The 13,824-nt window shown below is 46.9% G+C and overlaps 1 protein-coding gene and 1 long non-coding RNA gene across 2 annotated transcripts in view; one reads left to right on the top strand and one right to left on the bottom strand.

Moving 5' to 3' along the window:
* The window catches only part of LOC309662126 (uncharacterized protein), a 118,019-nt gene that overhangs the window by 84,874 nt on the left and 19,321 nt on the right, over window positions 1–13,824 (bottom strand). The gene's annotated exons all lie outside the window — the stretch shown is intronic.
* Window positions 2,169–8,649, top strand: LOC309662152. The gene is made up of 2 exons (XR_014264542.1): window positions 2,169–4,132; window positions 6,903–8,649. It is a non-coding gene; the product is annotated as an uncharacterized lncRNA (long non-coding RNA).

Here is a 13,824-nt window from a genome sequence, read left to right as displayed (position 1 = left end):
AGAACAAAATTAGATGGCTGCGTGTAAGTGCTGTGAGAGTGTACTGAAACCCAGGATGGCACCTTTAGGGTCAGCCTAAAAGTGGGGATGCTTTGAAGCATTTGTCAATGAGATTTGGACTAAAGGCACTTGGCAAAATTCACTTGACTGAATTTTAACTTTCCATAAGTGAAAGGAAGTTGGCTCTGTTCTTCTGTTACAGTGTAAGCTCCATAAGGGTGGAGTCCATGCCTTACTTCACTAATTGAACCCCTCCTCTGACCCCCGCAGCTGCCCTGAGAGTTAGGCATTGTCATCAGCCAAGGAAACTGAGGTTCAGAGGAATTAAGGAACTTTCAGTGGCTGAGCTAGGACTGAACCCAAGCCTGGGCTTGGTCATTCCTCCAAACTGCCCCTCTTAAGGCAGTAGCAGGGAGCCCGGCCCATGGAACTGGAAGTCACTTTTTACTTATGGCAGGGAGCTTGGGTTGATACTATGTGCCTGAAACGGGTGAGAAGGGCCAGAATCTGTTGTCAACGGGCCACAGGCCGAACCTGAGATGGAGTCAGAGCCAAGAGCATATGAGAAGTGACCCCAGGTCTGAAACCATCCAAGGGGACACTGGGAATCTTTGCCTAAGAGCAGGGCTGGTGTGTAGGCTCAAAGGACCAAGGTCTTGGTGGGAGGACAGATAATTGGCAGCCTTATATGATTTCACTGAGTGATTACTGGGATGTCCCATTGTGTCGTTGTTAAATGATTGCATTTGTAATTGAAACCTCTGAGACTTCTCCAACTGGGAGATTTGCACTAATCATGGCTCAGTCACTGCAGAGTGTGGCTCATTTGGACAGTTGCTTGCACTTCCAAGGGTGGATGTGGACCATTTATGTATGCCCTGTTGTCCCAGCAGGTCTGGAATCAATGTTAATAACAGAACCATTTCCCTAAAGCACCTTTTCTATCATGTTCCTCCTGGATTAAAACCCTGCAGTGACAGCCATTACCTCCAGGGAAAGGGCCGAATGCCACATGTGGAATGGTAGAAGTGTCCTCCACAGCCCCTCCAAGTTCACGTGTTGAAATCCTAAGGCCCGACGTGATGGTGTTAGGAGATGCGTCCTTTGGAAAGTGCTTAGGTCACGAGGGTGGAACCCTCATAAATGGGACCCCACAGAGCTCCCTCACTTCTTCTGCCACGTGAGATTATATTACAAGAAATTATCAGCCTGTAACCAAGAAGGCCTTCACCGAAACCCGACAGTGCTGGCACCCTGACCTTGGACTTCCAGCGTCCGAGCTGAGAAATAGATTTCTGTTGTTCGTAAGCCACTCAGTCTCGGGTAGTTTTGTTACAGCAGCCTAGATGGACTAAGACAGGCTGCAACTAAACAACAATTGGACAATGTATGTTAGTTTCCTGTGGCTGCCATGACAAACTTGGTGGATGAAGACAACAGAAATTTATTCTCTCATAGATCTGGAGGCCACAAGTCTGACAGCAAGGTGTCAGCAGAGTTGGTGTCTTCCAGAGGCTCTGAGGGAGAATCCTTCTCACGCCCTTCTCCTAGCTTCTGGGAGCTGCTCGCAATCGTTGGCGTTCTTCGGCCTGTGGGTGGATCACTCCAATCTCCACCTCTGTCTTCACGTCACCTTCTCCTCTATGTCTTCTCTTTTTCTTTCATTGGGACACTTGTCCCTGTTGGATTTAGGGCCCACCTCAATCCAGGATGATCTTATCTCGAGACCCTTAACTTAATTACATCTTAATCACGTTTTCCAAGTAACGTTGCATTCATAGGTTCCTGGGCAAGGACATATCTTTGGAGGGACACCATTCAACTCACCGCACCGTGTTTTAAATACAAAGGACTTCACTCTTTTCACCAAACAAGAAGTCTGGAGGCCTGCAGCTGCCAGCCATGGTTCATGCGGTCACCTCTCTGTGGTTCCCTCACCACGCAAGACAGCCACCTTGGCTCCTGTATCACGTCTGCACGGGGGTGGCAGCACCAGTCACATCTATCCCTGCTGTCACAAGCTTCCTCAGAACCCGCCTCAGCAGACATCTCCTCTGGAAGAAAGGCTGAGAATATGAGACGTGAGCTTTTCCTGCCTCTGCGGTGGAGGCAGGCGAGGCAGCAGAGGATTAACTGTGAGTGTTGGGTTAACCGGCCAACGGTGTCTGTCATGGGTAGGGGCACACGGTGACCAGCCCACAGTCCCTGCCCTCAGGAGCTAAGCAGTACTGTCTTATTCAACCCTCATGGCAACCTTGTCTTAAAGTTTGTGCGGCTGTAAGAAATGGTCCCTGTGATGCACTGCCCAGAGCCCCCTTCAGTGAAGGACCTGCTGCCCCAGCTGCGGGCCACTGTCGGCAGATCGTCTTCAACTGTCAGACCCCTTAGGGACTGACTCAGCTGCAGTGGCTTTGCCCAAGGTCATGGCCTTCCCAGAGAGCCCCCCCCAGCCAGTGATGATCCGTAGAGACCTGGCCATTTGGGCCCAACGGGAACAATTTTGAAGGGTCCTTCTAACTCTAGAGCTTCCCACAGTTTTATGGCCAAGTTGTGGCCCCCTGCCATTCATATGTTGAAGGCCTAACGCCCAGCACCTCAGAATGTCCAGATAGGGCCTTTAAAGAGGACTTTATGGTGGGCCCTTATCCAGTATAATAGGTGTCCTTATAAAAAGAGGAGATTAGGACATACACACACACAGAAAAAAGACGGTCATCTACGAGTGAGAGAGAGGCCTCAGAAGAAACCAGCTCTGATGACACTTCTGGTCTCCAGAATCGTGAAGAAATCATTTCTGTTGTGTAAGGCACCTAGTGTGTTCTGTTACGGCAGCCCAGCAAACTAGTCCACAGGGGCCGGCTGAGGCCGTGGGCTGCGCCCCAGCTCGGCCGCCTCCTCGGCCCACGCCTGCCTCCTCCTCTTCCCATCCACGGTGTCCGTCCCCAGCGCCGTCGCGGGCAGCGTGGCGCCCACTCACCTCCATCTCAGCGTCAGCTTCCGAGGGCCCACCCTGGGCCTGCACTCACTCTAGCTGACGTAACGGGGAGGTTGTAGGAGGGCACCGGGGAGACGGCGCAGACGCTCCAGGGCAGGGAGTGCACGGGCCTCCTGCAGGGCAGAAACGGGAAGTGGAAGCTGGGAGGGAACAGCCTCTGTCTACCCGCCTGACCGTGTGTCTGTGTCTCTCTCCACCTTCTCTCACCTTAGCTCCTCTCTGAGCCACGACTTCATGCTGCAGATTCTCCCTGAAGACCTACCCTCTCCATGGGCTCTTCTCTGCAGGAGGCTTCAGTAGGACCAGCCCCACCCCAGCCTGAGTCTCATCGGGCCACCCCTGACATTACCCCTCTCTCGGTTCCCTTGTTCACTTTCTCAGAGGATCTGAGTGCCCCCCTCTGCTGCCCATGCGGTCGGGGTGGAGCCTCCAGGCCTCTGGGTGGTGCAATGGGGAAGCAGGGAAAGGAGGTGGGGTAGGTGAGGCCACAGTCTCCCTGACAGCTCTTTGGAATTTTACTGAAGAAGGAACCGAGCCCTCAGATGCCCTGCCTGCTCTCCTTTACCATCAAGAGACACTAGTCCTGTGCTGCCTTATGTTGCCCTGGTTTGATGAGAATGAGAAGAGCCTTGGAAGCCGGTGGTTGTGCTTAGACTTCTGTGCATTATTCCTTTCTCCCCTAAACCCAAACCATGGCCCTTAGCCAGGCCCAGCTCAGAGCTGCTGCTTAACAAACATTTGTGGATTCGAGGATGCAGGCCAGGATTTCAGATCAGTTAAATTCATCTTCTTTCATGATCATAGCCCGTCATTTGCACTGCGGCAGCCATCTCCAAGAGGCAGCTGGAGGCTATGCTTCTAGACAGTATGAAATTACCTAACAGCTCTTTTTTTTTTTTAAGTTGTGGTAAAATATACATAACAAATTTACTCTTTTAACCATTTTTAAATGTACAGTTCAGTGGCATTAAGTACATTCACATTGTGCAACCGTCACCACCATCCATCTCCAGAACTTTTTCATCTCCTCCAACTGAAACTCTGTACACTAACTCCCCATTCCTACCTTCCCCCCAGCCCCTGTCAACTACCATCTACTCTCTGTCTCCATGAATTTGACTACTCCTGGTACCTCATGTAAGACTAATCATTCAATATTTGTCCTTTCTGACTGGCTTATTTCACCTAGCATAATGTCTTCAAGGTTCATTCATGTAGCCTGAGTCAAAATTTCCTTCCTTTTTAGGGCTGAGTAATATTCCATTGTATGTATATACCATGCTTTGTTTATCTAGTCATCTATCAATAGACACTTGGGTTGCTTCCATCAACAGCCATTTTTAAGAAAAAATATTAATTTAGCAGTCACTATATGCTAGGCATTGTACCCAGTTTCTAACATGCATTATTCAATTAATCTTCCCAATAACTTTAAGAGTATCATTATCTTCTTTTAAGGTGAAAAAACTGAGGCTTGGAAAAATTTCGAAATTTGCCACCAGTTGCCCACAGGTAACTTTCACGGTCAGATTCCCTCCCAGGGCTGTGTGATTCCAGAGCCTATAAGCTTCCCACCCCATGTAAAGTGGCATCTGAGTAATGCAATCAGCAAGATGCTGAATGGGAAAACTATAGGACAAATGACTCCGTTCTTTCAACATATAAAATGAAAGATTTAAAAAAAAGGAAGACAGCCTAGAGTTGAAAAGAGATTTAACAGACAAATCAACCAAATTAAATGATTGGGCTTCTTTGGATTCTGATTTGAGAAAAAAAAAACTGTTGAGAAAAGTGAACAGGGGCTTCCTTGGTGGTGCAATGGTTAAGAATCTGCCCGCCAATGCAAGGGACAGGGGTTCGAGCCCTGGTCTGGGAAGATCCCACATACCGCGGAGCAGCTAAGCCCCTGTGCCACAACTACTGAGCCTGTGCTCTAGAGCCCGCAAGCCACAACTACTGAGCCCACATGCCACAACTACTGAAGCCTGTGCACCTAGAGCCTGTGCTCTGCAACAAGAGGAGCCACCACAGTGAGAAGCCAGTGCACTGCAGCTAAGAGTAGCCTCCGCTCACCACAACTAGAGAAAGCCTGCACACAGCAACGAAGACCCAACACAGCCAAAAATAAAAACAAACAAATAAATAAATTTATATGTAAAAAAAAGTGAACAATTGGGGAAGTTTGAACAATGTCTAGATAATCTTTGGTGATATTAAAGTATTATTATTATTATTATTATTTTGGTGTACTAATGGTATTGTGGTTGTGTTTTAGAGATGGAGTGAAAGTCTTAGAGATATAAACTGAAATAATTAGAGTTGAAATTTATGATGTTGGTGTCTAGAATTTGCTTCAAAATATTCTAGAAGGAGGGATGGGCAAGGGATAGAGGGGAGATACACATGAAATAAGATTGACTTTGTGTTGATAATTGTTGGAACTTAGAGATGAAACAAGACTTAAGAGACATATCAACCCGGTGCAATGTATAGATCTTGCTCTGATCCTGATTCAAATAAATCAAGAGTGGAAAACGATCCAGGTGACACTAAGAGAAATTTGAACTCCAAATTTTGATTGACATTAAGGAAATATTGTTAGTATTTTTAGGTGTGATGAAGCTATAGTGGTTATGTTTAAGAAAAAAAATAATTCCTATTTTTTTTAAATTTATTTTTATTTTATTTATTTTATTTTTGGCTGTGTTGGATCTTCATTGCTGCATGCAGGCTCTCTCTAGTTGCGGTGACTGGGGGCTACTCTTTGTTGCAGTACACAGGCTTCTCATTGCGGTGGCTTCTCTTGTTGCGGAGCACAGGCTCTAGGCACACAGGCTTCGGTAGTTGTGGCACGTGGGCTCCGTAGTTGTGGCTCGTGGGCTCTAGAGCGCAGACTCAGTAATTGTGGCTCGCGGGCTCTAGAGTGCAGACTCAGTAATTGTGGCGCACGGGCTTAGTTGCTCCGCGGCATGTGGGATCTTCCAGGAGCGGGGCTTGAACCCGTGTCCCCTGCATTGGCAGGCAGATTCTTAACCACTGTACCACCAGGGAAACCCAATAATTCCTATTTTTTAGAGATACATACTGAAACATTTATGAATGAAATGATGTGATATCTGGGATTTGCTTCAAAAATATTCTGGGAATATTTCCCAATGGGGAAAATAAGTGGGAGATATAGATCAAAAAAGATCAGCCATGTGTTGATAATTATTGAAGCTGGGTGATGGGTACTTGGGGATTCATTTTACTATTGTGTCTACTTTTGAATATGCCTGAAATTTCTGCAATGAAGAACTCAACTGCAAACATTTGTGAAAAAAATGGTATCTCATTTCTACAGGTAGGGAAACTGAGGCTTTGAGAGGTTAAGTAACAGGCCCAAGTTTCAGGCATTCAACGTTTCGGCGGACGGTTGGGGGCAGGAGTGAAAGATGGTCATCAGTTTCAACTCAGGAGACAAGGGGTTAACCCCTGGAACACCTGCTCTTCCTGCCAGTCCGGGGCCCACTTTTTTCTTCTGTTATTAGTGCCTTGACTTTTCTTGGGAGACCAAATTCCCCTATTCTTAGCCATGTGAGTGGAAGGCTGATCCCAAGTCTGTCTCCACCTCCAGGGCTGGATACATAACCCAGGTCTGAACAATCAGATTGTTCTACTCTTTGCTCATGGTGGTTGCCTCAAAGAAGGGGATCTGAGTTGATCCAATGAGATTCCATCCTTGGAGTTTTCCAGAGGTAGAAGGAGACGCTCCTTTTCCTCTGGAATTGCTAAAGAATAGTAGCAGCAATGAGAAGACTAGATATTGAAAGCTTACTATGTGCTGGGCAGTGTGCTAAGCCCTTTACACATATTTACTCATATGTTAATTATTATTATCTGTTATTAATGAGTCCCCCTTTTACAGATGAGAACACTGAGGCACAGAGAGATTAAGAGATCTGGTGAGGATCTCAAGCTGCTGGAGGCCACTAGATGAAGACAATCTGCCTGAGGTAAAGTCAACGTTGAAGGGAAAAAAATTAGCTACCAGGAGACCAAGTCCCGCTGATGTCACTTGAGTCCCTGGATTTGAGCCCTTGGACTTTTCTGTTTCTTGAGCCAGTACTTTTTCTTTATTAGTACAAGCCAATTTAAGTTGAACATCAGCATTTTGCAGCTCAAAGAGACTTGACCCATAAAGTGATGGAGGACATTGAATGCCAGGGGCAGAGGAAGGGAGAGAATGAAGAAGAACCGATATAAATTGCCTACCATAGGGCAGGCATTGAGCTGGAAGCTTTGCACACACTATCTCACTTAAGCTTTACAAGAACCTGTTAGATGAGTAGTGTCCTCATTTTATAAATTAGGAAAATGAGGTTATGAAGTGTTAAGTCCATTGGTTCATTAAACAAATATTTCATTCTGGGCCAGGTACTCTGATAGGTACTGAAAATTCAAAGATAACAGCAGTAATAATCACTATAGCTCACATTTACTGAGTGCTTAACTGTGTGCCAGATGCTGTTCTAAGCAATTGGCATGCATCATCGCATTTAATCCACTGAACAAACTTGTGAAGTAAGTTTTATCATCATCCCCATTTTATGGATGAGGAAACCAAGGCACAGAGAAGTTAAGTCATGTGCTCAAGGGCATGTAGCTGAGAGATGGAGGTAGGGTGACTTCAGAAGCCAGGACCCAACATGACACCACACTGCCAACCTTCCCTGCAAAAAGTTCAAGGTAACTTGCCCACGGGTCACACAACTGTAGGTAGTCCACACTGGTCTGCTTGCCCGAAAGCTCAAGGTCTTTCCTTGGCATCCTAGTGCCATTGCACATTAGAGTGGAGTTGGAGTTGGGCTTTGCAGGAAATCAGGAGCCATGAGATGGTCTGGGGGGAAAATGATGTTCTCATTAAAATTGTTCCATCTTTCAAAGAAGGTCTGAATTTACACTGACCACAAGGCAAAAACATATCCCTATGTATACCCCCCAGGAGCCACACCTTAGTGTGGTTTACACTTGTGCCATGACGCACAGAAGTGAGTTTCAATTCTGTTTTTAGGGAGAGAACTTCCTGTTTGTCCCAGCCCTGACCCCTTGCAGCAGGACACACTGCTGGCTAGCCTACAGGACTTAGCATTCACCCGTCTTTTCTTTCAAACTGTCCTTGGCCCTTACCCACCTACTCTGGTAATAATTCTCCTCTTTCCTTTGCCAGCTGACCTTCCTCCATCCCACATGGGTCTGCTGGGTCTACTGATCACAGGACGCACTTACCCAGAGGGTAGCTAACCCTGGGCTGTCGTGATGGGTTCATGGAACAGGAATGCCACCCTAAGAGGATCAGTCAGACTCCTGGGATTTTACGTCTGGCACTAGGAGAGAGGAGCTTACTTTTTGCTGAGATTGGATGATGTAAACCTGAACCTGCCCGTGATCATACTCGCCCTCTCCCCTCGACACCCCCAAAAGCCACGTGATGGCAGCTCATCTTCTGCAATACGTATGAGCCCAATATCCCAAGAGAAGCAGGGCTGAGAAATGGATGCAAAGACACACAGAGAGGGAATATTCCTGAGTCTCTGCATCCAGTCATTCCTGAGATCAACTCCATTCCAGGAACTCCCAGTTTATGGAGTCAATAAATATTCCTTCTGCTGAAATTGGCTTGACTTGAGTTTCTACCGCTTGCAACCCAAAGAGTTCTGGCTAAGACTTGCTTCATTACCCAGAGGCTTCCTTCGTCACGGCTTGTTCTTCTGGCTTTTCTCACTTTTAACTTTCACAAATGGCAGTAAGTCAGAATGTGTGTGAAGATCTAACAACAAGGAGACTGACCGCAGAATTATTTATTACGGTAAAACTTTTGGAAAAAACTTAGGTGGCCCATTATAAGGGATTGTTCACCTGTACAACCACCTCAGGTCTCATAAGTTTGTGGGTAAAAAGTGACGTCTAGTGATGTAAATGCCCAGAATATGATACCCACACAGTGGTCCAGCTCCACCCAGAGTTCCCCATGGTTATATCTGGGGGTCCCCATGGTGCTATCTCACATAAGTTCAAGCACAGGCTCACTTGTATTTTTCAGCTCTGGTTTCCTCCTTGAGACATTTCACCGCTGCCCGGGCCTCTCTGGGAAAACACTGCTCCTCTGTGTGAAGCCATCCTTTGGGGTGGCCGCCCCCGAACTCCAGGCATCAGAGCTGGGCTAGGTCCATGGGAGTGGGAGAAGCAGGAAAGGGAATCACCCTGGTGTTCAACAAACTTCACCATTTCCTTTTTTCTGCTAATAGGTCCCATGACCCAGGCCTAGCCAGTCAGAGCTCCCTCTCCCCCTGACAACAGTGAGCGGTGAAGTGACATGGGACCCAAACAGGACGCTTCAGAACCCTTGGTATTGATCCCTGGGACCAGGGCAGAAAGATATTCATTTTCTCTCTCTATAGATAGATAGATAGATAGATAGACAGATAGATAGATAAATAGAGATATGCATATATATATATATATATATATATATATATATAATCAGTTTATTATAAAAGGATAGAACTCTGGAAGAGTCAGGTGGAAGAGATGAATAGGGTAAGGTGTGCGGGGAGCATACAGAGTTTCCACACCGTCTTCCAGAGCTTTCCTCTCCCCAAATCTCCATGTGTTCACCAACTCAGAAGCTCCATACTCTCATTTTTCATTGTGATTTCTAAGCAGGAGCTCATGGGGCTATACCTATAATAAGAAAATCCAGGAGCTATTGGATGGCCTGTGTGTTACCTTGTAGATGGAGGTGCAGAGAAAGCTGGTTTGCAGGGACCAGGGGTGGAGCAGATGTACAGAAAGGAGCAGAGAGAAGAGACAGTCTTGGCAGCCTCCCATCTAGTTCCTGGTTCTAGGTCTTTCCTGAGGTTCTGCTGCATCCCTGACCTTGGACTTCAGAGGACACGCTGGAATTACCCAGCAACTCCCAACTTTTGCTGATGCTCACTTTAAATGGTCTTCGCTTTTTGGTAACCCTAAGTGTCCTAATATATGAACTGTTTTCCTTTCTTCTTCAGATACCTGTGCATAAAACTCCTCCCTTCTCCCTTAGTTGCATAAAAACAACTGACCGAAGTAAACCAGCACATGCAAACCCACCTGGGTCACCAGCCCCAAGCCTGGCATCATACCTGGCCAAATGAGATCCCTTGAAACACAACCTAGAACCCACAATTCCTCCTACATTAAATCTAAATATAATAAATAACAGTCACTAATGCTAACTTGCTCAAGGTTGTCAAATATGGAAGAGATAGGAGAGCCAGTATTGAAACCCATGTCCATCTCTATAGAAAGGCGTTTAACCTTTTTCTGTATTTGCATATCAATCTCTTTTAGCTCAGAGAAGTCATCTGTGAAATGCTTATGGTTTTGGAGGTAAAGAGCTGAACAGGGGCGGCCCCTGGGTTCAACGCAGGCAGCCAGCACCTCTGGTTGACCAGCCCTCACTGCCATCTGCTAGGCCAGGCCGGGGAGACCAGGTGCCCCGCTGTGGCCCCCTTGGAGGTTGCAGCAGAGCACAGAGGCTCAGACACCCACCAGCTGAGCTTCAAGCCCTCGCCAGACACAAGGATAAGTGAAGACAACCCTGAAGTTGGTGTGAGACCCGGGAGATAAGCCTGCCCTGAGTGTCGATGGCGAAGGGGGATGGCCACACCTAGAGAAAAGGGACTCTCTCAGCTGGCTGCTCGCTAGCCGGGGGCTGCCTCAGGGTCAAAGCAGCCAGGAGTCGGGGGGTAAGTGCCCTCAAGTTGCTCACGGAGGCTGGAATCTCCCCCACCCCCCACCAACCCCTCCCAGGGGAAGTCGTCTCTGGGTAACTTTCTGGGTCATTTATGACCCTCCAAATTCAGACCTAGGGATTGGGACTCAGATTCCAGATTCCGCAGGCCTGGGATTCCTGAGGCCTGAATATTGCCAGTGAGACCTCTCTGGCCTTTGCCAGATGCCTCCAGCTCAAGAACTCTGGGTTCCTGTGAGTCCTTGGACGTATAACCTTGGGGGCAGTACTGGCTCTTCACCCCTCAGCTTGTGTGTTATTAAAAGCAACCTATTGACAACCTTCCCAGGTTGCATAGGAGGGAAACAGCTGGGAAATAAATATCGTGTATACGACAAGGATAACTGCAGTGGTCATCCCTCAGTAGGCATCCTCTCTCTAACTCTCCTTCTGTAGGAATAGGCAGCCATTCGAGAAAACTCTACCAAGAAGGCAGTGCCCCGTCTCCGCTCTCCTGTCCACACTCTCACCGCGTGCTCACAGATGTGTAGCTCCCTCCACTTAGAGACCAACCGTGATTTAGCGGGCTGCTCTCTCCTCCCATGCCAGGCCCCCCTCCCTGTTCCATGGGTGGCACATCACAGATGGTGGTCGGTGACATCAGCAGGGCTTCCCTGATTCCAGGGAGCTTCCTGAGCACGAGCGCCCCTGGTTTCCCATCATCCTTTACCTGCCACCTCCCCGCAGGCCCCGGATGTGATCTCACTCTCTACTTCCCAGAGTGAATAGCCCTTAGAGGGAACACCCCTACTCCTCTGCCCCCGCCCCTCGCTTCCCCTCCATCCCAGAATTCCACTTAAGGAGGTCCTCTTCCTGTCTAGGGCACTAACGCTCTGACTCCTCGGGAAAGCCAGCTACTATTTATGATTCTCCCCCTTCTCCCTCCTATACCTTCCGTATCAGTCAGGGAAACAGAACCACCGCTAGGATGTGTGTCTATATCTATACTTATATCTATATCTGTAGGTGTATCTATATCTATATCTGTAATGAAGTTTGTACTAAGGAATTGGCTCACATGATTGTGAGGGCTGAATCTGAACTCTGCAGGGTGAGCAGGTTGGATGGAGGCCCAGGGAAGACTTGATGTTGCAGCTTAAGTCTGAAGGCATCTCTTCGTTGGGGGACCTCAGTCATTTTTCCTGAAGGCCTTCAGCAGGATTGGATGAGGCCCACACATGTTATGAAGAGTTATCTTTGCTCAAGTCCACCATGTCAAATACTAATCTCATGGAAAAAGTATCTTCACAGCACCATCTGGACTGGTGTTTGACCAAATGTCTGGGTACCATGACCTGGCCAAGTTGACCCACAAAAAATGAACCATCATACCATTAATCATAACCATGGTCAACAGTTATTGTGTGTTTACTCAGTGTGCTGTACTAAGCTCACCACATGCAATATCTTATTTAATCCTCTCAGTAATGCCGTGAGGTAGATCCTGTTGTTATTCTCATTTTACAGAATGCGGACATTAAGTTCACAGTGAGTGGCAGACCTCAGATCCAAACCCAAGTCTGACTAACTCAGGAGATTATGCTTTTACTCTCTAAACTACACCACCTCCCAACTGCACTCCTGATTCTCTATTTTTATTCTATGATTGAAATCTCTCTGATTAAACTAAACAAAAATGTCCCATTATTTCTTTCCTCTCCTTCCCAGGGAAACGCCTTTGAAAAGGTTGCCCGCTCTTGGTGTCTCCAGTTCTTACCCTTCCTCACCCCATGGCCTCCCCCCGCAGACTCCAGAACGATGAAACAGTGTTGACCAAGGTCATGGATGATGTCCATATTATGAAAGCCAGTGGATGTGGCCTTCCAACTATGTATTTATCATAACATAGTAGCAATTGTTCGTTGTTAAAAACAAAAATACTAGGAAAGCACTTCTGGTCAAGATGGTGTTGGTGTAAATAACCATTTGTGGCACCCATTCTGCTATAAACACATAGCAGTTACAGTATAAATAAAACTTTGAAAAACTGAAGATATAAAAAGGCATAACTGAGCTCACAGAGAAGAGAAGCATCTTTGCAGACCAGAAAGAGAAGAAAAACACAGAGCAGTGAGTGAGGCTAAGCCCTGGGCCTGCTGGCTCTGGGGCAGAAGCAGGCAGAGATGAACAGGCTCTGGCTCCTGTATGTAACTAAGCTAGACTGGCTCCCAGGAAACAGGGACTAAACATATTCCAGGTGAGGCAGGGGCCAGGGTCGAACTGAAGGCTGAAAATAGGACTGATGGTTTCTCTGCTTAGGGTGAGAGACTGATAAGGCTTCTCCTAACCGGTGCTCAAGGCTATAGCTTATGTGAAGCCGAATGTCTAGGTGGGCCGTGACCGGGACAACACAGGAACCAGAACCTGAACTGAGCAATCTGCTCACGGAGTGAGCCACACACAGTGTCCATTAGCAAGAGCTACGATCATCAATCTAAGGTTCGATTAGAGGGAGGGCTGATCGAGGAAGCTATGAAACTAGACAAGGAAAGGAGAAGAGTGGAGAGAAAAAGAAGAAAAGAGAGAAGAGAGAGAGGGCTCAAGCTTAAAACGACTCGGCAAACAAAAAATCCAAAAGACACAAAGAAATCTATCTTTTCAGATAATAACCAACAAATCAATATCGATAAATTGTTCACTTCAGGTGAAACTAAGATAATAAAACAGTCTGCAAAAGAATTTTAAATAAATGTGTTTAAGGCTTTTAAATAAGAAAGTGAATGAATAATATGAAATGCGTAAGATTTAAAATTGTGAAACAAAAATAGCCAGAAAGGAACTTTTTTAAAAAATTTATTTATTTATTTATTTGGCTGCGTCATGTCTTATTTGCGGCACATAGGATCTTTGTTGCGGCATGCGGGATCCTTTGTTGCGGTGTGCAGGCTTCTCTCTAGTTGCAGCGTGGGCTCTAGAGCAAGTGGACTCAGTAGTTGCGGCATGCAGGCTTTGTTGCCCCACGGCAAGTGGGATCTTAGTTCCCCAACCAAAAATTGAACCTGCGTCCCCTGCATTG

The sequence above is a fragment of the Balaenoptera physalus genome (genome assembly GCF_965194825.1).
Source record: "Balaenoptera physalus genome assembly, chromosome: 5".
Lineage (NCBI taxonomy): Eukaryota > Metazoa > Chordata > Mammalia > Artiodactyla > Balaenopteridae > Balaenoptera > Balaenoptera physalus.
Note: the sequence above shows the minus strand (reverse complement) of the source record. Positions and strands in the feature narration are given on the sequence as shown.